Here is a 24,971-nt window from a genome sequence, read left to right on the forward strand (position 1 = left end):
TGCATTCCAAAGCAGAACGAAAAAGGGAGGAAGGAAAGAAAGAAAAAAGTCTCTCTGAGATGCCGGTATTTACAGCATCCAATACAGATGCTGAAAATGTTGCTTTGTGTTTGTGTACAGTACCTGCTTTGATACTAGTAAAATAATTATTTATAGCAATATGCTATCAGGTCACATATCCCCAAGAGAAACTAGAAAAGCATGAAAATCTCCTAGGAGCTAATTGAGAGAACAACTAGAAAGGCAGCTTTACTTACTGCTGTTCTCAGAAGAACACATTTCAATTCCCTCCTCTGCTTTGTTAGGATATTACACCCTAGGTGAATCTAGCAGTAAAGTGAACAGCAGGCAGGGAATCTATCCATCACTCAGCACAGAGTCAATGGGGCGCTCTTTCAAGCTACTACTGAAGTCTGCAAAGGTTTCACTTATTAAGCATCCACTGTAGCTGGGGATAAAGAGATAAGAGACCAAGATTTAAACCAAAAATAACTTAGCAAAAAATTATATATAGGTATGGGGCAAAAAATAAGTTAATAAATACAACTTGGAGGGGGGAAAACATTAAGGAATATCTAGTTTGGCTTTAATCACGCCTTGAAGAATTATACGAGTTCAGATATGTTTCTGTGAGAACACCCAACCCTCACGGATTCTTTATTATACTCTAAAAGCCATGGCAAAAAGCTACTTTTAATACTATTAAACCCAGTCAAACGTTTTGCTTTCACAGCAATTACAAGCCTCGCAGGACAATTAGCTTGTGCTCACAGCAGCGGTTTGGGCCCTGTCAGAGGAGCGGTGCCTGGCTACGTGTTCGTTAACACAACCTGGGTCGCGACCTTCTCCTTTCGCTTGTGCCTGTTAACAGCATCCAGTTTTCTCCCCCTGTCACTCACACTTCACCTACACAATAACGGTAGAATATGAAGTTGTAAAAACTATCAAATAATACATTTTGCAAAATTAAAAAAAACGTGTTGGAAGATGCTCTCCCTGTTACCTTAAGCAACTTTTTAGTACTGAAGAGGAACGTGAGAAAGCGAAGAAAACATTTATATTAATTTCCACTTAAACTAACTGGCTTCACTTAAAAAAATTTGTTGTAGCAGTATCAGCTACTGGTACAGGTAACACCAAGACTACTATAGCCAAAATATTACAGAAGGTTATTTCTCTGTTCTTGATTTCGTAGTTTATTCAATAACATGCTGTTATTCTGAACAGTTCCTCTGTAACATCAGTTTGGTCAGTCCTTCCTTTTTATAAATATGAGGAAAATGGTACTTGTCTAGTTTAAAAAAAAAAAAAAAGGGAAAAGAAATATAAACATGAAAGTAAAGAAATTAAGATATAGCTAAACAAGACAATTTGTCTTATCTCAGACTTTGATTCTTGTTAAAAAAAAAATCAAATTCACCTATATTTGAATGCTTAACATGAGACTGAAACGTTCCTCTTGAAATATTGCCCATTTTTTTCAGACACAAAATTTTGCAAAATCCTTCATCAAACCCTCAATCAAATTGAAAGCTGAAGTTTCTACACCTAGCCCAACTGTATTCCATGTGTTCTGGACCAAGGGCTGCGAGGCACCTCTGGTCCATCCCGGTTAATTCTTCCGCCCCTAGTCCTGCAGTCACTCACAAACCCAAACCTGGCCATTGTACAACAACTCTATTGTCTGTCTGGCTTTACCATTTCTTTAGAGACAGTCAGATCTACCAGAACCCTTAAACCTTTCTCTAGAGCCGTACTTCAGCGCTGTCACAGCTGACTCTGCAGGTAATACTTTTCACTGGAAAACCAGCAGTTGCGTTTCGCCAGAGCAAACCAGCATAAAGAAGCGGAGCAGCTTCCAGGCCCCCGAGCCCTGGCCGTGCCTCCAGACCACCACAGCTGCGGCACTGCTGTCCCAAATAAAAGATTTCTGTCCTTCCAACAGGCAAGTTACACAAGGACGTACTTGCCCGAGCGACTCACCAGCGGCGTGGTTTCCCGCCACCCCACGCCGTACAGGCGCGGGCCGCTGCGGGCAGAGCGGGGCTGGTTCCCTCCGGACGCCAGGAGCGGCCCAGAGGCGAGTCAGCCCCGCGCTGGGCCAGGCCCTCAGGGCAAGTCACCCCAAAGCCAGCCGGGCCCAGGCGGGCCAGCACACGGCTGGGGCAGAGAGCCAGGCGGGCGGCTCCTTGGTGGCAGGTGGCGATTGCGCCCGGTGAGGTGCAGCAGGGAAGCAGGCCCTGGGCCCCGCCGGGAGCGCGGGACAGAGCAGAAACGGGGACAGCATCTCCTGACCTGCAGCCGAGGGCCCTGTGCAGAAGGGCCGTTCTCCTATCCATCAGAAAACTTCCGTTTTGCTGACTATACATAATACAAATACATCTATTTAAGAAATACATTAAAAGTCTAAAAAAAGTCTGACGTAAAACATCTGAGGGAAAAAAGATACTTCTATTTACACTGCAGTCTAATCACCCCAGAAATAATAAAATTTTAAAGACTAATAGAACTACAGAAAGGATTAATGATACATCCCAGACCTCTAGTTAAAATGTTTTCAAAGACAGTTCTTATCTCACAGAATCCTTGCAGGCATTTCAAATACGCATTATAAGTCTTCAGCGACTCTCTACCACGTTGATGGCAAATTATCAAGGTGGAGACTATGCCAACAGTAACTTTTTCTCTCTCTGAATCCAGGTCAACGCATACACATTGTTCTATAGTATCAACTGGTAGAAAAACAAGTTTGTGACTGCTCCATGGCAATTATTACACAGAAACGAGATAATGAAGGAATGTTCTCAGGGGCGGTGTGGGAAACTACTGATGGAGTCTGTTCTGAGAGGGAAGTGAACCTTCCCTTATGTTTATAGAAAATACCTATAAATTTACATCAGGCCTTATCAGAAGGGGCAACTTAATAGGATTACTTTCCAAGTTTTTCTTATTAGTCAATGAACTTTTTTTCTCAGCTATTTGACTCTTAATCTTGCAGACTTTTTCCAGAAAGCCTTACTCTAAGATGTATAACAAACCTGGTCCCACAAGCATTTCAGCTGCTCACCCAAGCGTATTTGATATACCACTTCTGGACAAATAATGCAGCTCACATTCAAGGGCATGGGATACCCAATATACCACTTCTGCAGTCCATGGTATTGCAATCAATCACATCTTGGCATATCTCAAAATACATTTGAGCATGGGATGATATAAAAAATCCTTTAGAAAAGTTCACAGAACCGGAAGATTCCCAAGACCAAAGTGAAAGGGCAGAGAGAGGGTGTGCAGTTCCCAAATCACTTATCTGGGAAATGTTTGACTGGGTACACGAAGCTTACACACAGGAATAGGCCGTCCGATCCAGTGTATCTGTAGAATTATTGACAGGCAACGAGCCATACCGAAACACAACAAAAACTGAACAACATTTAATGGACTGTTAGGTAGCAGAGAGGAGAGGTGAGGAAAGCATGCACGTTACGTGTGAAATCGTTAAGAAAATAAAACATAGTATGCACATTTAATAACAGATTTCTTAAGAAATCTTTATTCTTCTATTTCTGAAAAATAAAAAGGAAATTTATACCCAGAGTTTTTAAGCAAAGTAGCTGCTATTCTACTGTTACAAACACTGAAATGAAAGTGAGACAGGACAAAAGTAATGTTCTAGACTCTCCAGTGACCTGGCCTAACAAACAAAATTATTTTCTCCAACCACAGACTGAAGAGCTCATCTTCCAAAATGGTTCCTGACCGCCAGCCGTGGTGTTCACCAACACATAACATTTCAAAGCTTTGTGACAATTCCTAATGGTAGTTAAATTATTCAAATGCTAAATAATATTGTCTAACTTTAGCAGCCTAGAAGTCGGTTTTCCAATCTAAGGCCCTAAGCGTGGCACGCTTCACCTGGTTAATGGTTGTTGCTGGGCTCCCTGATCCGGCTCACCGTGTGGCCGTGCAAACAGCTGTGCTGGCACAATGAAGCAGAAAGCAGGAAAATAAGTAGCTGAGACAAAGGGGAAGACAGACAGACTGCTTTTCCGGTAACAATGACAGCTTAAGCATATGTCAGATATGATCTGAGTCAGTCACACTGGCTCTGTCTAGTCAATAAGGAGAGGGATAGGTGGGATTAATCTCTCTTAGAGGGCTCTTAGATAACACATGAACTGTTCCGCTAGAAATGCCTCACGTTACCGGTTAACTGCAGAGAACCAGTTTAAAACGAAGCCTTGCTTGTAAGTAACAAAAGCTTGCTGTTTGAGGACCCTAATTTTTTAATTTTACATGAGCCTTTGCTCTCTTCGCCTGCCAAGTCTGAATTGAGAGTCAGTGCTCTGTGTTACAAACCACATTAAATCCTGTCCTATGAGTGGAGTGACTTAGGCTTCCCTTGCAGTGAGAAACAGGAGACGTGGCTAATTGCGCGGTATCATTAGAAGGGACTTAGGTTTTGGTTTTGTTGGATTTTTCACAACAAGAGAATTTTAGCGTACACGCTCACGCAATTAGCATGGTATTATAATGTGTTTTACCCTCTGGCTGTACACACATTGTTTAAGAGATGCAAAAGCTGATACAATCTCATTTAAAGGAGATACTCATAATAATTTTAGTTATGACTTTTAAAGGAAAAGCCACACACAGATAAGTTATGAGAAGGAGAAAAATACTACAGCGGTGCAGCATCCAGTCTTCTTCACTTCACTGCGATGCTGAGAGCTCTCTGAGGGCTCTTTTAAACTTACAGCATGAGGCCCCTCACCACCAAGGAAGAATTAACAAATGGAAATCAAGAGGTCAGACAGTCATAGCATCACTGACACTGAGGAAAAGCAGGAGTTAGAGAAAGACACCGAATCTGAGGATGATACCCACTGCAGTGAGGAGAGGCACTGACAAAAGGTGGATCCTGCACTCATGCCAGAGACACAAGTCAGGGATAAATTACACAATTTCTTATTATCCTACCTGCAAGCTGTATCAAATATGTGCTTACTCTAAGTAGCTAATCAGGACCCCCAAGACAGACACATGGAACACAAACACTGGCACTTATGAAGTGTGACCACATATTTTCACCAGCAGTTCATGGACTTAAAAAGTTTCCACAAAATCTGTTTATGATCCTGCTGCAAATCGTTGCCTGCAAAGAGCCCCCAGTAGCTGGAGCACAGAAGATTAACCCACTTTAACAGAATCTGAAAGAATGCGCCGAGTAAAAGTTGGTACTGATAGCAGAATTTTTAGCACGCAAGCATGGAAAAATAAGAAAAAGGTTTTGTTAAAAGACATTATCAAAAAGAACAGCTGTTATTTTTTCAGATATTTAAGATATGGATGTGCTGTTAATGATTTTCAGGTCACTACTGCTCTGCAGCAGTCTCCAGCTGGTGACACTTCAAAGCTGTTAAAATGAAATAATAACAGTGGGTAAAAAAAATTCTTTATTTTGAGAGAGATGATATGAAAGCAAACTGAGAAAGATAGCTGAGATACTACTGAGCAAAACTTTGATTTCACTTAGATTTCGCTCTGAGACACAGACATCCAAGAGCAGTCAGGGTAAAAGTAATAAGGAACTATGTGGAGAGTGGAATGACAGAGGTAAGAGCTCAACAGATCCACTGGAGGATGTAACAGCGTCGCTACCTCTGCGAGACGCAGCACCCACTGCCCTCTCCCCGATGGACGTTTTACTCTACAAAACAACCTCTGCAACGTAAGGAAGCACCTCGCATTATTGTCTTTTGGTAATGGCACATTCTGCCCCTACAGCTCAGTAAAAGGGATTTAAACACTTTATGATACAAAACCTTTTTTTCCCCAAAAAACATGGGCGGAGTGACGTGACATATCTAACAGCCACCTCTGTGGGTTTTTGGGTCGGTTTATTTGTTTGGGTTTTTGATGGTTTGTTTCTTTTTTTTTTCCTCCTCTGATCTTAAGTGGTGCTGTAAAGACCCACACAAAATTGAGCCCAGACTGTGCTACACAGCTACAAATAAAATAAGCAGTAGTTTATTTATCTTGAAGGGTCTGGTCTAATTTAAAACAAGTCAGAGTAAAAAGCAGAGGAAGAAGCAAAAGGATGTTTATAGGGAGGTATTTCCTATTTATTCATTTATTTACTAGTTATTCATTTACAGGTCAATGTTCACTGTATTAATTAAAATTTGAGAGTATGTCTGGCTAGTTATACCACTTTTAAACAGTACAATATGTTACTGGAGGTGTTGAAAATGTCTGAGTTAACTTTTCAGCTAACAAAATGAAAACATTAGAAGATTAGAGCAGCAAAGGCAAGATGTGCAGCAGTCTTCACAGGTCAACATGAAAAAACGTACAGGAGAGAAGAAAAATATTTTGGAAGCTGTTATTTGCTCAAGCTACTCAAGCAAAACAAAACGCATCGCGATTGATTTATGAATGGTGATAGCACTTTTCAAGAAAAATCTATTTCCAGTTTCCTTTTTGAGTAAATAAAAGAGTCCTGATGTTTTAATAAACTCCTCCTCTTCCTCAGCTCACCTCTTAAAGCCTGATCCACGCGTGGGGTGCCCTGAAGTGACAGTAAAACTGAAGTGACCCATTCGAACTAACAGAGGAAGCGTGAGCTGTGTCTCGGTACAGATCAGGTAAAACAAAAGCCAGCCAAAGCTCCAGAAAAATTCGTATCACACTAAGAACACCACCAGACTGCAGCTGTGGACGTAATGGAGCAAGGTCAGCCCGTGTACTGTGGCAATGCTCCGTTTCTCTCCTGAAACCACTGCAACGGGCAGCTGGAGGCGAGACGCTCCAGTTCGAGGGCAGACCCCGCGCCAGGGCCAGGCAGCACGACACAGGCCGGTCAGCATTTGAGATTCAACTAGTTCTTGTCAAGGAGCCTTCCCCAACAGCATTTGCTGAGTTTTATATAAATGGCAGAAGGATAAGAGAGGTCATTTCCCTGTTTTGAGGATATTTTTGCCCACGTCACAAGGCAATACAGATCTGCATGCTAAATCTGTCGGGCTGAGTGGGAACTCCCATGACTTTCAGCACCCCTGGGGGCAGAGGGGGAGGTACTGACAATATTCCATCTAGATGTCCCCCCTGGCACAAGTTTTGTCGCCCACCCAAAGCGCCGAGCCGAGAGCAGCGCTCCACCCAGAAGCGACACGCTCCTTCCCTTCTGCCCGCCTGTGGAGGTCAGCTCCAGGAGTTCTGCATCGGTTTCATGCACACGACAGGTCACTTGACATGAAACAGGCAAGAAGCCATTTACAGACTGATAAAAGTTGGGTGAATTTGATCACAGCCAAGTAAAATATTCCTACATTTTTAGACACCTGGAATCTACAAAAATATATTCTACCAGCTAAATATTTTCTTAAAATTTAGGCAAGTAACAGAGGTTTTACATCGGGAATCTGTGTTTGAACAACAGTTGTGTGTGTTTTAAAGACACTGAACAGAAAATAAGTTCCTTAAGAAGATTTTCAAAAAAGACAATTTAATTAACTTACTACCAATGTGCATTCTCCACAGAATACTGAAAGGTAATCAAAAAAATACTCAAAGGCACTCCACAAAACCTGTACTATAAATTACTCCAACTAGCTAAGTCTTTCCACCAACCTCCCCGACAGGGCGTCCTGTCACCGGTACAGGATTCACTCAGGGAAAGACAAGACTGAGGACGAGCTAACAGACTTAACGCGTAATTTCAGATGAGCCTGAAGAAAACCTCTGGATTTAACTTTCACTAAAAGGTATTTTATGTGAAAGGGTTAAGCAACTTGTTCTTCATACCGCACTTCAAAGGTATGCTTTATTCACTTCTTGCTCAGCTGCCAAATGCAGACCTCTCCAGAGCTCCTTTTTCAACCATAGATGTCCTAAAAAGCCTTTTAATGTTGCGTTCTAATCACACCCTCAAGCATGTGCGCCATTATCACTTATTCTTTAAAAATCAGAGCTAAAAGCAAAACTGATTACTGCAAGAAATCTGTCTCCTTGAACAAAAATTGATTCAGAGTATCTTACTTAAAAGAAAGGATAGAAAATTAAAGGGATACTGTTATGGTTAATATCTTTAAAAATGTTTAATTTGTCCTCCTTCATGGAAGCTTAAAATTGAAACTGCTTTCCAAATCAAATTTATTTCCCCATTTACACAAAATTTTCTGGCTATGCTTGAGACCTTTTTATTTACTTCTCAACTGCTTATACGATCCACAGCTAGAATAAGTCATTACACTATACAGGACATCTATTTGAATATATTTTTTTAATTCCATAAAAGCAAATATTTAATTATTTATTTTTCAGTCAATGACATAGCTCTGTAAGGTCTGTGTTATTCATAAATAAATGGCATGCCCAATAAACATATAAATCTTCGTGCATTTTTGTACTTCTTTGTTCTTTATTTTTACAGCGTACGCCACAATTACACGAACTACTACATTCCTGGCCCAATTCACTGACCTTATTCCCATTCCCACTAGCCAACCAAGGAAAACCCAGATGAGAAGCCTTCTTCTCCATGTCCAGCGAGCCTCCAGGCTTTGGCACAGTTCCTAGAATATTTTTGCACCTTGTAGCAAAGTAGGTTAATAAAGTCTCTGGTCATATCCTCCAGAGAGCTACCTAGTTTCCCGCAATAATCATCCCCCAACATCTTAAATTTCACCGGCAGCTTTCCCTCACACCCCTCATCCTTCCTACCACCCCCTCCCCGAGGTGGGGGACAGGGACAAAACAAAATAACAAAAAATAGTGACTGAACTCCTTTTTGCTTCATTCCCCCAATGAAGCTACACCATAACCACTGTGAACCAGCACCGTACCTCATCTCAATTAATATCTCAATACTTCATCTTCCAGATTAAATCGATTGCATTTCAGCAACTCCTTTTTTTTTTTTTTTTTTTTTTCCACCACTATCATGTTTGGCTGTTTGCCAGCATATGAAAAAAATCAGAAAATGATTCAAACCAAAGTCTGCAACAAATATTTGAAACACAGTACTTCACTCCGAAGTAATTACACACCAGTGTTCCCTGCTACCACCAAGGGAAATAGTTGTACCTCTTGGTTAAGGACTAAGCCTCAGGACCTTGATACATTTGTTGGGTGAGGCTCAGAGTACACTTCATTTTATGAAATACTGCTATTTATATTCATCTCCCCAAATTCTGTATTAATGATAAATCTAGGAACGTTCACCAAGGTTTTTACCTGGAAGAGGCAAATCGTACTTACGGACTTTTCAAGTTTCAACCAATATCCTGCCCATTCCTTATTATAATACAAATATTTATTACAATAATATAGAACACAGTATTGCAACTCAGAATACTTCTTAGTTGTCACTCTCTCTTCCATTCCCCTTACCAGAAATTATTTTGGACAACAGTATTTTTATTTATGTCTTGCACAGGAATATTAGAATCACAGAACTTTAAAATATTACTCAAAAAATACATTAAGCTTACAAGGGACTGTAACTCCCAACACCAACATTTAACAATGGCCAAAGTAAGCACCAACCAGAGATGTCTCAATTCCTCCTCTACTGAACAAACCAAACTAAGAGCTGAGAACAAAATGAACAGCACATCTGAGAGAAGTTCTCTTAGCGCTACCTCTTTCTGAGACAATACAGCTTTTTCTCACAATGGCAACTCGAAGTGAAGATAATCCTTCATGTATTTTTACAACAGTAGTAAAGAGACCAACTACATCAACAGCAGCTTCCTTGTCACCGTATACAAGGCAACCAGACAGCAGTTCTTCTGATGCTTCCGCTGTACATTTTACTTATGTAAATTATTGTAAACTGCTGCTGTTTGGTCTGGGGTTTTTTGTTTTATTGTGTTTTGTTTTTTCCCTGTGTAAAGATTTCTGTGTGATCAACACCGCACAGTCACTCCTTCTCTGAATGACTGTAGGAACAGAAGGGACATGTCAAAACACAAGTGTGAAATAAACGCATAACCTGTACCTTCCAAGTCTGGAAGATGCTTTAGGGTTATGGGATATTTCTGAACATGAAAGAAGTGCTTTTTATTTTAGTATGTGTTAATGAAGATTTAAGAAAGACAAACAACCTTGCAAAGAAGAAGAAGAAGAAGAAAAAAAATCAGGCTTATATTTATTAACGGAGAGTTTAAAAAGACATCAGTCTCCCATTACCATGGACCAGTGAAGTGAATGATCCTCCGTCACATACCATCAAGTCTCACAGTGCTGTGAAAATTCCACCTATTTCCTTGACAGTCTCAATTACGTTGGAGCCATAAGCACTCCTTTTCATTAGATTCAAAAGGCAGTTTCAGAAATATTAAGATATTAGAGTGACAGACTAAAACAGACAGGTAAACATTCCCTTTGAATTAACAGCCTGCTGAGAACGATACGAGAGGTTTTAAATTTTTTTTTTTTCATGTCTGCAACAGGCAGAATGTGTAACCAGTGTAATTTCTCATCTTGTTGATAATTCAGTGAGGGACTGTTTGGTTTACTACTCAAATAACTGAAATACTGTAAAAATTGCAAACTCTAAATTCTGAGGTTAAAGCAAGTCTTTGTCTATTTTTTTTTTTTTTTTTCTGGCATTCACAAACAAAGGAGAGATCACTCAGTATGGTCCTGCTCCTTTATCTCATACTTCCCTGGGATTTATTACATTAGCTTCGTGTCTTCATTTAATACATTTGGGTCAGGGCCTGAAGGTGTCTTGTGTTTACGGGCCAGCAATTAAAGTCTCTGGCTGAAGTTACCAGAGGTGTCATGAGACAGAATAGCAGAGTTCAAAGGTCTAGTGAAAGGCCTCGTGCCCGGTTCCTCGCCAAGTGCTGATGCTGGCAGGATGGTACCCGACACACTGTTGAAAGGTTTTGGGGTTTGTTTGGGTTTTTTTTTTAATTCTTAAATGTCTACAAGACTTGTCAGCAGAACAAAAAAACCCAAAACCCAACCCTGTGAATCTCATGGTGCCAGCGCCCAAGTGAACAGGTAGAAGCAGCAGGCGCCGGAGGAAGGCAGCACAGCTTCAGTGACACTTGGGCTTTCTTCCCCCTTTTAAAACTTACCCATAACACGTAATCTTAGATAACTGTTTAAAATATTACAGGATCTTCAAGGAAAGTGTGTTTCTTTCTTCCTTCCCCCCTCCCCAACCTGAATTGTTATAAATCAAACTCATTTACATCCTGCACAGCAGCTGTTCTGGTTTCACAACTCTTATCCACACAAACACCAAAGTCAGACCTGCAGGGCTCTTGCTTAACCTATTAGTTTCAAAACTATATTTAGTTTTAAATTATCTCCATGAACGAACTCGAAAATCCTAATATATTTTTCTTTATTCTCAGTCAGCCAAAAACCTCGTGATAACACAAATCATCACCATGGGCGTAATTCCAGTCTTGGGACATTCTAATGTAAAACACAGACCCTTGGAAGAAAATGGAGAATTTCAAAGGGGAACGAAATTAATGGCTCTAAAACACTTCAAACTCAAAGTTTAAGCAATAGTTCAGTATGAAATAAAAATTATTACAGAAGGATTCCCTTTACTGGGTCATATGATAGATGACAAAATGTTCTTGGGAACAACTGTGGGAGTGATGATATATACATTTAATATTCAAATAACCAAACATCTGTCACTTCTTAATGTTTTAGATGAGGCTTTAGATGAGTAAACAGTAGCATAAAAATGAGAAGATGGCATGCCCAAGATAGAGATCAGAGAAAAAGCCACAAGTAGGTCAAGGCTGGCCCCGATTCTGTCAACATTCACCTACTTTTCTTCAACTGCTTCGGAAAACAATAAACAATCCGAACCTAAAGAACATAAACGCTTTTCTCCTTCCGCAGGGGCAAAGCTGCAATTCAGATTCTGGGCTTGGGCAAGTATGTCAATGCCCTGCTGTCAAAAGCACGGTGGAAAACTGCAATCCTGACTTTTCAAATACAATCAATGAGCAAATATGCTCAGAAAAGCACTTCGATACCTTGAGCTATCTATAGTAACTTAAAAAAAAACCAAGTAAAAGGTACTTTCCACTCCATAATTAAAAACTGCTTTTAGTTAAGCTGTTAGGTAGAACTCCTATTCACTTGAATTAAATCAAGTGACCTATGGGAAATAGTTGTTCAGTTTTTTGGGGTTTTTTTAAAATATCTTTGCCAATCAATGTTGCTTTATGACATTCTCTGTCAGAATACTTATGCATAAAGCCCGACAGCATGCAGGACCTGGGCTAGCTGTTCTTCAGCCTCTGACACAGACACATTCCACAGAACACGCACCGAGACTCTCCCTCTCAAGAACCAGCCTGGATCCGCACGGAGAAGATAAATGTCTTGCTCTGCCAGCGCCTAAGTGGCAACCTTTAATGGCTTTAAGAGTTGTGGTTGACAAGAATTCTAGCAGATCTTAATTTCATATTCTTTTGTTCCAGTTCACGATCTGAATATGGACTTGTGAAGCAGCACTCAACAGAAGACCCACAACCAGGGACGCTGCCACCGGAGCGAGTTCAGGCTCAGAGGACGGGCTGCCAGAACTGTGAAACTGCACCCTGAGCCAAACACAGCTCCTACACCGAAACCGAGTCCTTCAAATCAGAGACTTACTAAACCTGTCAGCAAGGACGAGGCGTATAAAAAAAAAGAAAAAGAAAACATCATGGACAGTAACAGTGAATTCAGTCGGTCAATTCAAAATGGTGACAGGAATAAGGGATGAGGAAAAGCAGAGTTTTCCCTATTTAAATTAACAGCCATTATTATGTGGGAGCTTCTTTTCCCAACAATCTGAACTTAGCCGTAAAAGTAGGTAGATGCTAGTTATTACTCATGGCATTTATTTCACTTTAAGAGCGGGTTATTTTTCTTGATATAACCCTCTGTTGGTTTTGTGTTTGGATTTTGTTTTCCATTTACATATGCAGAACTACAAGTAAACATAAACCATTAAACTCCATGGTTCTTCTACTATACATCACGTTAACAAGATGGGTTTCCAGAACATTGACTTCGAGGACATGTGCCCTTAACGAAACTATTGGCAGATCGTCATTTTCCAAGACTTTCAGCCTATGCCTGTTCTCGTTTGCTCTGAATACGTCCTTGCAACCGACGTAAGAATTGTGACTTGAAAAATGATAACTGAAGACTCCTCACTTTTGTTAAAAAAAACCCAAAAAACCAGCATCTCAGTTTTTCTTGCATTCTTTTGATTGTCTCTATCTTTTTTTTTTTTTTTAAACATACATGAAGATTCCAGAGCTAGTTAGCAGATGCACCTTTCAAAACTGTTGGCTACAGCTCAGGCCAGCGGCAGTAACTGTTGAAGTTAAGAGACTCTTGGATGCCAACTACACTAAACAGTCTACATCTGTAACCTTGTGCAGTTCTGCATTACGCACATTCATTTTATGAGCCTCATGTCTTTCCATGGCCTACACGATCCATGTCCCTTCAGACAGTCAGAGCAATACCAAAAAGAATAATTTTGCTTCATCAACATAGCCACAAACTACAAATCAACATCAAGGAGGTCTGGTCTACAGGATTTCAAAAGCACTTGGGGAGAACACAGGATAGTCAGAAAGCACTACGAGATTCAGAAAATTCTCTTAATTTTCCCTAAAAACGCTAGCCTAGGAATTGATATAATTAAAAAAAAATGGATCGCAGGCAGTCTGAGAGTAACCGAAACATTCTCTTCCTTCTTCTGTAAAGCTCACCTGCAAGATATTCTCCCTCCAAGTAAGAAACCTAAAGTAAATGAGCCAACAACAATTTACAGAAGCATCCAAAGGGAAGTTATATTGCCGTATGAGAACAGCCTTTTCAAGAATGCTTTCGTTCTCTACGTAATCTCGGGGCGGGGGGGGGGGGGGAAGCTCTTATTTAGGGCTTTCAAATAGTTTCATATTGGTCGTCAAGGGCCTTCAAACACAAAGGCATGAGGAAGCCAGAAAGGTTCTCTCTTACAAGACAGAAAGGCACACACTTCTATGCAGAAGTCTTCCACTCCAGGCAGAAGTGCCGTACATAAAGGAAAATAGTTCAAAACGGACTATGATACAATTTTTCCTGTATTTTCTGTAATAAAGCTTAACCTATTAATTAGGAAACAAAACAGTTAAAAAAAAAAAAAATGTTTTCAGTGAAACAAAGTCCACCGACCCAGACCACATGCTCGACTCTCTCCTTCCTAATCGACAACTGGATTGGCTTTCAAGTCTCATTTGCAGAGCTCAGCGAGTGCTAGCACAGAGCTGAGCAATTACTTCACATGAAGAAGATTGCTCATTTCTGAAAATTGCTACTACCTTTATGGAATAAGTTTTGCTATTCATAGACAAATATTCTTCAATAGTTACAAGAATTTAAATTAAATAATAAAATGCATTATCTGAAATTAAAGCCCCTATGCACACTTTCAAGAAAGTCAGAAGCTTTTCAGAAGAAAACTCATAACGTAGATCAAAGCCCACATAACTGGACCATCAGTTCAATACCATCCTCAGCTTTATTGCTCCCATTAAGCAAAGGCTCTATTCTGACAGGACATTAGCTCACAAAATGAAGAAAACTATAAGAGCACCGCCTGGTGGTGCCAGGATAATGAAGAGAAATACTGCCATGGAACCAGAAATAGATTTAGGATTAAATTTTGGAATAGCACCATTCCAAAATGACAAGGAAACTATAACACCAGTTTCTCTGTTGGGCAATTTTTTTGCGCTTCTTAAAATGTATTTCCATATGAAAGAGAATGGGGGAAAGAAAATCCTTCTCTAGAGTCCGAGGACTCCTGCATTTCCAGTATATTTCACTTTTCCACAAAACCTCCTGCGAGAGTTCTGGAACAGAAAGCTCCAAATCTATTTTTTTCAAATGACACATAAATACCACCCCACCAGGTTCTAAGAAAATTAAAGAAATAACACAAGATAATTCATCAAAGTACATATTCTACAAAATTATTCTGCTACAACCGTTCTGGTGTTATACCCAACATCATAAACAGCATAAAAATTCCACTCACACACATATGCTTCCAAGCCTTCACAGAAAAATACCACATCAGGAAATTAAAGAATGATAGTGCTAGGACACACTGATTCTGGTCCAGCCCTCATGATTAAAGCTCAAATTCTTACTAAGCACTTTTAAACGCTGTACGTGGCCATGTTCCAAAGTCAGCCATAGCCATGGAAGCTACTGAACATCAAGGCTGATAGAAATCTACCTTCATTTATCCATCACTCTCACATAACCAGCGAAGACAGAGCTCTCAATATTAAAATGAAGTCCAGATGGTTCCGGAGTTTTGGCGCATGGATTTTGGTAAAAGGCTGTGTTCACCTCATGCAGGCTGTCTCGTCTGCTGGTCCCTCCTCTGGGGAGCTGCACGTACTCGTGCACTCCAGCGCTGCACCACGGCGTACGCACTCACACGCTACACACCTCAGTTCCACTCAACTGTCTTTTTTTTCCCAGAGTTACTGAAACTCCCAGTAGGCAATTTACAGAAAAATTACAGAACTCTGAAACCCAGAAAAAAAAATGTGCTGACGGTTTCACTGATCAAGGCTCTCAGTGTACTCTACAATATATAATCAAATATTAGAAGTATTATTACCTCACCAATTTTAATGTATTACACTTTGGCCAAGTTAGGGCATTCCTGACCATAAGCGAGTTGGAGATTTCCCTAACAGATACTCACTTTGGCGATCTGCAGCCTTGAAATCACAAGTATTTGCACACATTTTACACCCACAGGGCGGTCTGTAGCCCATTCATATGGCATAAATGACATACTAAGGAATGCCAAATGTTCCCGTAGAGCAGATGACTCTGCTCTTTTCCAGGTTACTCCTACAATGCACTCTGGATGGAGCTCTAGTGGTTTCCGCAGGGAAGCAGCATTTATTATCTACAATTTAGCTCTTGTACCTAAACACTATTGTCTTTATTCAAACACACTGTTGATGAGCTGCACTTCATACAAAGTACCACAGAGGATACTGGAAATAAAGAAAAAGGGGTGGAAGTGATGAAAAGGACAGTCAGAAGACAGTGGGGGGAAAAAAAGTAAAGAAAATACATTACTTATGTTATTTTTTTTAAAAGTCGCGTGGCTTACTGCTACAGCAACATTAATTTTTACAACCTCTCTGTATTTAGATAGCAGATAATTGCTACGGTTTGTACCACCTTCAGCTACCACCCCATTCACTGCCCGTCCCATCCACTACCACTCGCATTCACTTTTTCCTTATTACTGCTTATTCTTTTTCCTTATTACTGCTTATTATGGTCAAATACTATTATCAATAAATAAATGCATTACCCACATAAGCCTCCATCCTTTACATACATATTTGTACTGCCTGTCACAAGCCACTTTTCATTTAAGCATCTACTACCTCACTCAGGGGTCTACTTTGACAAAATTGGATATAATAGTTAGTTTGACTCACAATAAAGCAAAACTTGCAGCACCTACTACGTGATGTATTTTCAGATTCTAACACGGGGGCTCTGTCTACTCCGACCGCACTTCACTGCTCGTAGAAGCGCTGCACACACCACAGAGACAACAGCGAGAGCCACGGAGCCTCTTCCTGCGCTGGAAACCCAACCTGCGCTGCTCCAACCAGGCAGAGCCGTCATCTGTGAGAACTCACCAGAGACGCGCAGAGGCAGTTCTGGCCCCAGCCAGTGGGACACTTCACACCGGGCTGGGCTCTCCCATCCCCTCCATCCCGCACTTCCAGTTAACCCATCCCCATCCCAAGCCTCTCAGCTCCGCAGGCTCCTGCCGCCGCCCGGCCCCAGCACCGCCGTCCCCGCATACTGGTCCTGCTCTAACTGGTAAGATGGGGGGAGAGCTCCAAACTCAAGAGCTTACACCAGCGCTAATGAGTCTCTACTAGCTAATCAACGCTGAAGCTGCAGTACCTAAAACCATTATTTATGACTGTAAGAATTTCCCAACTTTACAGGTAATTTAGGACAGACTCAAACTGGCATAAATCCAAGCTACAGCCTGGAAACTGAGCCTGTAGTTTGTTTACAGAAAGTGATGATATCGCTGTAAATACCTGGTACTAAGCAATGGAGAACAGAGTCATTGATCACAGCCATTAAATAATCTATTACAGAAATTTAAAATGGACATCAGCTATTAAGAAAGTACCAGGCTTACTACACACTTGAATTTCAGAAACAAAATCCAAACATTTTCAGATAGATTACTCTCATAGTAATATTTATAACTTAATCTTTAATCGAGTGCTTACTCTTAGATTCTAAAGGTTACAGAGGAAATTGCAGTAACTGAGCCAAGTTTCTTTTTATTGAATTCTTTTGACCAGAAATAAATGGGTTTTCAGCAAACCCTAGAAGCTGTTCTGAGTACAGATCCTACTTTTTACATTACTTCTCGTATTCCAGAAGGATTTCAAAATCTAAATTGCCCCTGTATTATCTTACTCTCTGTTCCAAGGACTTTCATTTTTCAGTGAACTCAACAAAGCAGCCAGTTCTATTCTCAGGAAATCTCCAGAGTTAGGAAATAAGCACAGAAATCAGACTAACAGAAATCTAAACACAGAAAAGGTAGGGGAAAAAAATAACTTATTCTTTGTCTCAGTTGAAATTCTATTTGGAGCAGTTCGAACAGTCCCATAACCCTGCTGGGAGGAAGCAGTTAGGGGGGTCAGCACAGCTCACGCCAGCGCGGGGCGGGAGCACGGGTGTCACCCTGCGCCTGGGAACACCCGAAGGGTGCTGGGGTGGCCCCCGCCCTGCACACAGAGGGGCCGAGGCCTTGCAGAATCCAGATGTAAACTGATTAAATGCTGCAACCCAGCTGCACGCTCCACCCGACTAAACTACCCCCGATCGCGCAAGAAGATGGCAGCGTTCCCTACGTGTCGTTTCAGTCGTTCAAAAATAGAGAAGGGAAAGTTTTTCACATTCTGCGTCCGAAGAGGACTCGATTGCTCCGCTGCAACTTTTCTGCTTCAGGAACGAAACGCATGCTGCGCTCAAGTTACCAAAACCTCCATATAAAAAAACCTGGGAGCTAGACCTGGTTGGTGCACAAAAGCCAGGAGTAAAGCTATGTTCAGTATTTGCTTACAAACAACTCAGACAAACAGGACTTGAAAAGCTAACCCTCAAATACAGAACACACGGGGCTGCTCACATGCAGGAGACTACAGAAATAGTTTAACATAAAAGACAGTGTTATTCCCCCAAACATCTCCCCCCATCTACGTGCTCAGTTCTGCAGACTAAGCCAGCTTCCCAACTCGCTTATTTTCTAACACTCAAATTACAGTTCTTTGTGGATTTTTTTAATATGCCATTTTAAAAGACATTACCAATTATATTAACAAATCATTGTTCATTTTAATAAACCCAAATTCAGTTTAAGTAAGCTCTGTGGAACTTTGAGCTAGCTTTTCTCTTATAAAAAGCTGAATGTTACATATTCCAGACTAGAAGGCAGAACTTTCCAGAGGATTAAAGATACATGAGACCCAGATACAACCATTACAAGTCATCAAAAAACACTTCAAAACATATCCCAAAGGCTTCCTTCTACTTTACCTGCCCAAAGCTATTTTCACTCTCAATCCCATTGTTCCCCCAAGAAATCAAGCAGCCTAGTGACATCAAGCAGCCTCCCACAACACACACGTGTTACCCGCCTTTATTTACTACTCTATTTGATCACCCAGAACGGGTAGGGACGCTTACACCTTCACCCATTTATAAACACTCAAGGCATTTGTGTTTTCGATTGGGGAAATCGACAGTTTAAACACTCTCTTAAAAAAAAGGTGAAAGAGTATGGAGGGGGGAGAGGGGAGAAGAACATCTGAAATATGTCTTCTGCAAAATCAATATTAGATTGTAGATCCAGTCACAAGCTGTTCCACTGTAACATTTGCAGAATTCAGAGCCAGGAGAAAATACTGAATGCAACCACGATGTAACTGTATTATCAGCACGCCGTTGGATGTGGACACAAACATCAAGATGTGCAGGTGCTGCAAAACAACGTGAATTTCAAGTGACCTGTGAAACGCTGACCATGGCATAATTTACAGCGAACTAATTTATCCAAAATAGTCCTCAACCAACTTTCAGAAAAACAGTGTTATCCACATTCCTTCCTTCTCGCATCATCTTACAAGACAATAAGGAACAAGCTAGTATATTACTGAGATAGAATTTCACCTAATTCCCCACGTCTAATTTAAATGCAAGGAGTTATTATATCCATTTCGTTTAATTCAGCACATTTGGGGAACAGTCATTTAAATGTTAACGGAATTTTTCTTTCCATGAAATTCGGAATAAAAACAAAAGACAAACAACTTTAACATATCAGCTTTGCAAATTTTCCCATCTAAAAAAAAACTGAATAAGGTCATTGTTCTACTATATTTCTTCACAAATAGAGTCAGAATCCAATTTAGACAAAGTAATCCTTTAAAAAATACTGACACAGCGATTAAAGATAATCACCTGCAGATCCTTAAGTTGTGATGGTGTGAAACACAGTACACACTCTGCTCTGTAATGTACCCATTGCCAGTATCGTCTCTTTTGCCTTAGGCATACTCATGGCTTCCTCCAAGAAAGAACTGAATAAAAACGAATTAGTCTCTTTCTTAGGAAATCACTGCCTATCTGCATCAAAGCCCCAGACAACAGACAAACTCACCGAAGTGTAACACAAAAAGTGGAAGACCAAAAGAGCCAGCATCCAACACCGTGCTCCTCCCTGGCACGGTTCTGTCCAGAACCCACAGCCTGCTCAGGACAGGCTACTAGTAGTAGAGATCCTACCCAGCTGAACAACGAAGGGTAACACTATTTTAAAAGTGTCATCTGTAAGAAGTCGGGCAATTACAATGACACTGGTATCACAGCTTCCAGTGGGAAGTGTTTGCATACTGGAACTAGAAAGAACTAAACAGTGGTAGGAAATTTCTGTTCACATTTTTTCTGTTACAGTCTGTGTAGACAAAGCAGATGCACCACTTGGATGGAAAAGCTTTATATTTACCTAGAGGAGTGAAGATCATCAGCAACACTAAACACAACAGTCAGTGCATACGGCCAAGTCCTCCAAATATACTGGAAGGATTATTTAAAAAAAAAAAAAATATTTATGACTATTTTATTTATTAATTTTAAATATTTTTGTTGCCCTTTACTAAAGCAAATTTCACTACACCAAAACCAACATATCACATTGCAGATATTTTTCATTCTTAAGAAAAACGCTGAGTTATACACTCGATTAGGACTGCTGCTGCATCTTACCCAGCTGTAATATCAATACTTTAAAAGGCTCTTTGGATTTGTCTTGGATTTGCTTAGTTTGAATGTTTTGAAGGGATCTTCTCTCCAGATAACATTATTGGTGTGGATTACTCCTTCCAGAGCCTCTTTATCCAATTCTGGTGGATATTCCGTTCCATCTACCGGAGCTGTCACTTCCTGCTCCCAGTTTTCCATTTATGCTCAGCCTCATTCACGAGAGCTCCGGGATAAACTTTAGAGTCTTTTTGAATTATTTTTTTTGATCGATCACAAAAGAAGTCATTTCAGACTAATACAGAATGTCAGATGAAATAGTTTAAAGCAAAGCCAGCAACTGTCCATCTAAATGCTAGCTAACGCGGGGCATTTTCTTAATGCTCAAGGACTGTCTCCCACCAACAGGTGAGTTTTGAGAGACTCCAAAACGATCTTGATACAAACAGCTTTAGCTTAGAAAAAAATCTCTCACCCTGAAAGTGTTAAAAGATTTCATAATACAAATTTCCATAATCGACCTTTTTCTAAACATTTCATGCTCACCAGACTGGACTTTTGCATCATTATTTGCATGAACTATGCAAAACATCGTCACGGTTGGCAGCAGTATCAGACATCAGGAGGGGAACTTATCCTGCATCTATCCGTATTTTTTTGAAGCTGTAACATATTTTTTTTCCCTAATACACATTCTAGCAATTTTGTCCAAAACAAATTATCAATATTGCATGCTTGCTCAGCATGACACCTTCCTTTAAAGTAACAGTTAGGAGATTATTGGTTTATCCTAGCAATGCCTTTCCTACTGCTGTGCTTGGTATCAGCACAGTGATAAAATCCTCTTAGAGCAGTTCTGGGGTCCAGGCAACATTGTATGCAATATTATTTTGATTTTTATTTAGCAATGGCTTTAGTGATTTCAAGCCTTTGAAGGCCAGGAATGAATGGTAGATTTAGGCTAAATTATTTCTGTCTTTAAAAGTTATGGCAGCCTGTACACAGTGTCCTATCTCAGCATCAACAGCCAAACCGTTTGGAACTGCAGTTATACTGCTGCTGGCTGACTTTCTGAATAAAAAGTATTAGAAGCAAATGTATTAAAATCCACACTGCGGTTTAAAACTGTGTAAATCAGGACTCAAAAAACACAATAAAAATAATTCATATACTTTTTTTCCATTGTCATAGAACAGATTTCCCACAGAGATGCTTTTTAACATCGTTGTGATAGTAATAAAACAGATTGCTTGATCTCACAGTCTTTGATGAATGACAATAACTTTTCAAAATTAGACACACGTATAAGACAAACACAATCCCCGCACACCCTACAGAGACATAGTTCCTTATCCCACGGGAGTGGGTAAGTCCCAACCAACAAGACATTTCCATAACCTTTCAGCAGGAGTGTTAACAGCTTGAACCAGCAACAGGAGTAGCTATTCCCTGTGTACCTCCACAGAGCTGCAGCTCCTCTTCACGGGTCTAGGAATCCTGCATGAAAGCAGCACGAGTGCCTCTTGTAGAGGTACTAAGGCTTCACGCCTCGCTCCAAAACATATGAGCCTTGGCAGGTTCAATGGATTATTTTTTTTTTTAATTATCATTATTATTATTATTATTATTTTTAAGGATCCCACCAGATGGCAGTAGCATGTCTCCCCAGCAAAACAGGGAGCACTTCTGCAAAGGACAGCTCCTTATTCTTAGAATACGCACAAGGCTTCCAAAAATCAGAGAGGCAATTCGAAACACGGGGCACAAACAAGAGTTTGCTGCTGAAAACTGAAATCCGGAATTTTTTGCAACGCTTGAAGAATGTGTTAATGGTGAACTCTCTTCAAGAGCGAACCGCCCCGTTTTCAGCACGTGAGGTGCGCGACCTGCTTGGTGGCAACGCGCCAAACCAGAGCGCAGTTCGGCAGCCCCGCAGAACCCGGGGGAAGGTACCGACACATCTCCTCCTGCTTCAGCAGCTCCCCCCGCCTTTTGTCACCAAGCTCTGGTACGGCTCTAACGTGCACATCTTCACTCTTCGCGAAAGCACGATGAAAACGGATAAATACAGAAGTTTAACGCCCATCGTTCGAGTCTTTTTGACTTTGCCAGCTTAAGTTCACTTTAAAATCTACACGTAGTCAACGGAGGTGACGTGCCAAGGAGAGCTGATTTAAAGCGTAAGGGTGACTCGATGAGCAAGGATACAGTTTGTGTACACAAATACCAGCGGCAGCAATGCCAGCCTGCACGAGTTAATAATGAAAGTGCTGAAGCACGACGCTTTGGCTCTTCATGAGTGAAAAACTCCAGCAGCACATTAGCTACCCCAAAACATCATAAAGTACCAGACAAATGAACTAATGACAAATGCTAATTCAACTGCCAAGTCAAAATCTCTCTCAGTAAGCTAACGGGAAACTCAATACCACACACTACTGATTACTTATTTGATGAGCTAAACTTGACTGCAGGATAAGTTGTGTCTTTCTAGACAATGCAATGACACATCTGAGTAGCAAGATGAAAGGCTGATTCTTCAAATACTCAAACTGTCTGTAGAGCAACATCCATTTCCCTCAGAAGTACAAACTTTCCGGTTACCTATCAGTGCTAGTACGTGCTCAGAAAGACACAGATAAGCAACAGAGTCCTTATTCAAAATGAGCCAAGGCCTTACGTGACTGAAAATTCTGTGCCGCACTTGTACCGAAGTATACGTTTTTCATGTCTAAGTCAACTTAAACTAAAAATATCCAAATCAATGTTTATGTTCAGTTGCATTATCTCACATAGCTAAAATTAAACTACACAAGCACTCGTTCACGTTTTGAATGAAATCTAAAATCCAGTTTAATTACTGCTTACAGACTCTTACATTCAGTCTGCATTCACTTGCAGAAGTTAATATGAAATGCCAAGAGCCTAACAGTGACCACTGAACTCAAATCTATGTGAGCAAAGAGGAACTGAATTTTAGCCAATTACATCCTCGGTCTGCGCAGCCTTACCAAAGGAGATCTGACCTCCAAGCTTCTGCTTTTTATTCAACCACCTCCCACTTTTTTTCTGGTTGGTTGGTTGGTTGTTACCTTGAAGTAAAAGCCGTGGTTGTAACTTTGCAAGCGTAGTCCCACTAGCGGCAATTCCTGCTTGTGTGGAGGCAGCCGCACGCTCAGGGGTCTCGGGATGGGCGGGGGGACACTTTGGCACCGTTCTGCCTGATGTCAGTCAAGAGCAGCCCCTTCTGCCTTCTACACTTCTTTTTTTCCCTTCAGCATTCTTAATGGTATTATATTTAAATATGCAAGCTTGACCTTTCATTCTACTGAATATATTATGAAAGCAGACCTCTGCCTTCACCTCATTTTTTTGGCAAATAAAACGGAGAAAATAAAGACCTAGGAAATGTATACAGGTAACCAAAATGCCTGTAGAAATGATAACGAGGTCTGACCTTACAGAACAATCTAAATTTAAACAAACTTGTTACAATTAAGTTTAAAAAACTCCACACTTTATCAAAAAAATATACAAACATATGGAAATAATCTTTAGATCATTTTTTTACAGCAGATTTCCTGTCAGTTTTCATTCTTCGATACCGACTTTTTCGAACTGTACCACAGCAAGACCAGAGCAGTGCTAACTGTACAACAGCACCCCTCAGACTTTGAAAACTTTCCGTTTAAATTAACTCCCCAGGCCTCCTGAATTAAGGGACACATGATCAACTATAACGTTAACCTACGCCTGGCTTGCGCAGCTTGTTCAGCCTTCTCAGAAAACATGATTTTATGACGAACACTGATCTGGTCAGGAGCGACCAACTTCAAGGGCTGGGAGGAAGGAGTAACGTGTCTTGCTCTTCTGAGGCCTCTCCTGCAAAGCACTTCACCACCGCACGCTGGGACAGACTGCAACCCCAGTCACAGAATACTTCTGTCTCAGTAAAATTAAAGTACTGACACCGCCTAAAGCCAAACTCCTTAAGCTCCACAGAAAGCCTCGACTGAACTGTGGAAAGTTCTGTAGGGACACGACACAAGTTGCACACTTCAAACTTCCTATCTGTGACACAGGAAACGTGCTGCAACACGCCTGCTCTCAGAAACACCACCGAGGCATCCTTCACGTTTCTAATGGACATTTCAGAATACGGTAAACTGACAAAAAAAAAAAAAAAAAAGTCACAACGGTTTCGCTTCAGTGATCCTGAAGGACAGTAATTACATACATGGTATTAAGGTGGTCACAAAATATATTAGAAGAGATCACGCTCCACTGACAGAATCCTCCGAAAGAGCGGCTGGGGGAATAAAAGGACCGTAGGCAGGACTACAGTGAGAGAGAAAATCCCATTTACATTTATGAGAGGAGAGCAAAGTTCAGATATTCTGTTTCGGGCTGTATATAGCATACTGCTGCAGGTCAAACAGTCTCCTAGACAAAGATCTTGACAGGTGACTGAAGGAGGAAGACATTTTCATAAGCTTTTAATCCGTAACTTTTAAGTCAGGTCAAAACACATAGCCTGATGCTCATTTGTTAACCTGAAATTTTAGGAAGCACAGCTTAGCTACAGAGAACACATATTC

General features: G+C 40.8%; 1 protein-coding gene across 2 annotated transcripts in view; it reads right to left on the reverse strand.

Annotated features, from left to right (window-relative positions):
- The window catches only part of NLK (nemo like kinase), a 65,925-nt gene that overhangs the window by 39,056 nt on the left and 1,898 nt on the right, over nt 1–24,971 (reverse strand). The window lies entirely within an intron of this gene.

Source organism: Athene noctua, chromosome 19, assembly GCF_965140245.1.
Source record: "Athene noctua chromosome 19, bAthNoc1.hap1.1, whole genome shotgun sequence".
Classification (NCBI taxonomy): domain Eukaryota; kingdom Metazoa; phylum Chordata; class Aves; order Strigiformes; family Strigidae; genus Athene; species Athene noctua.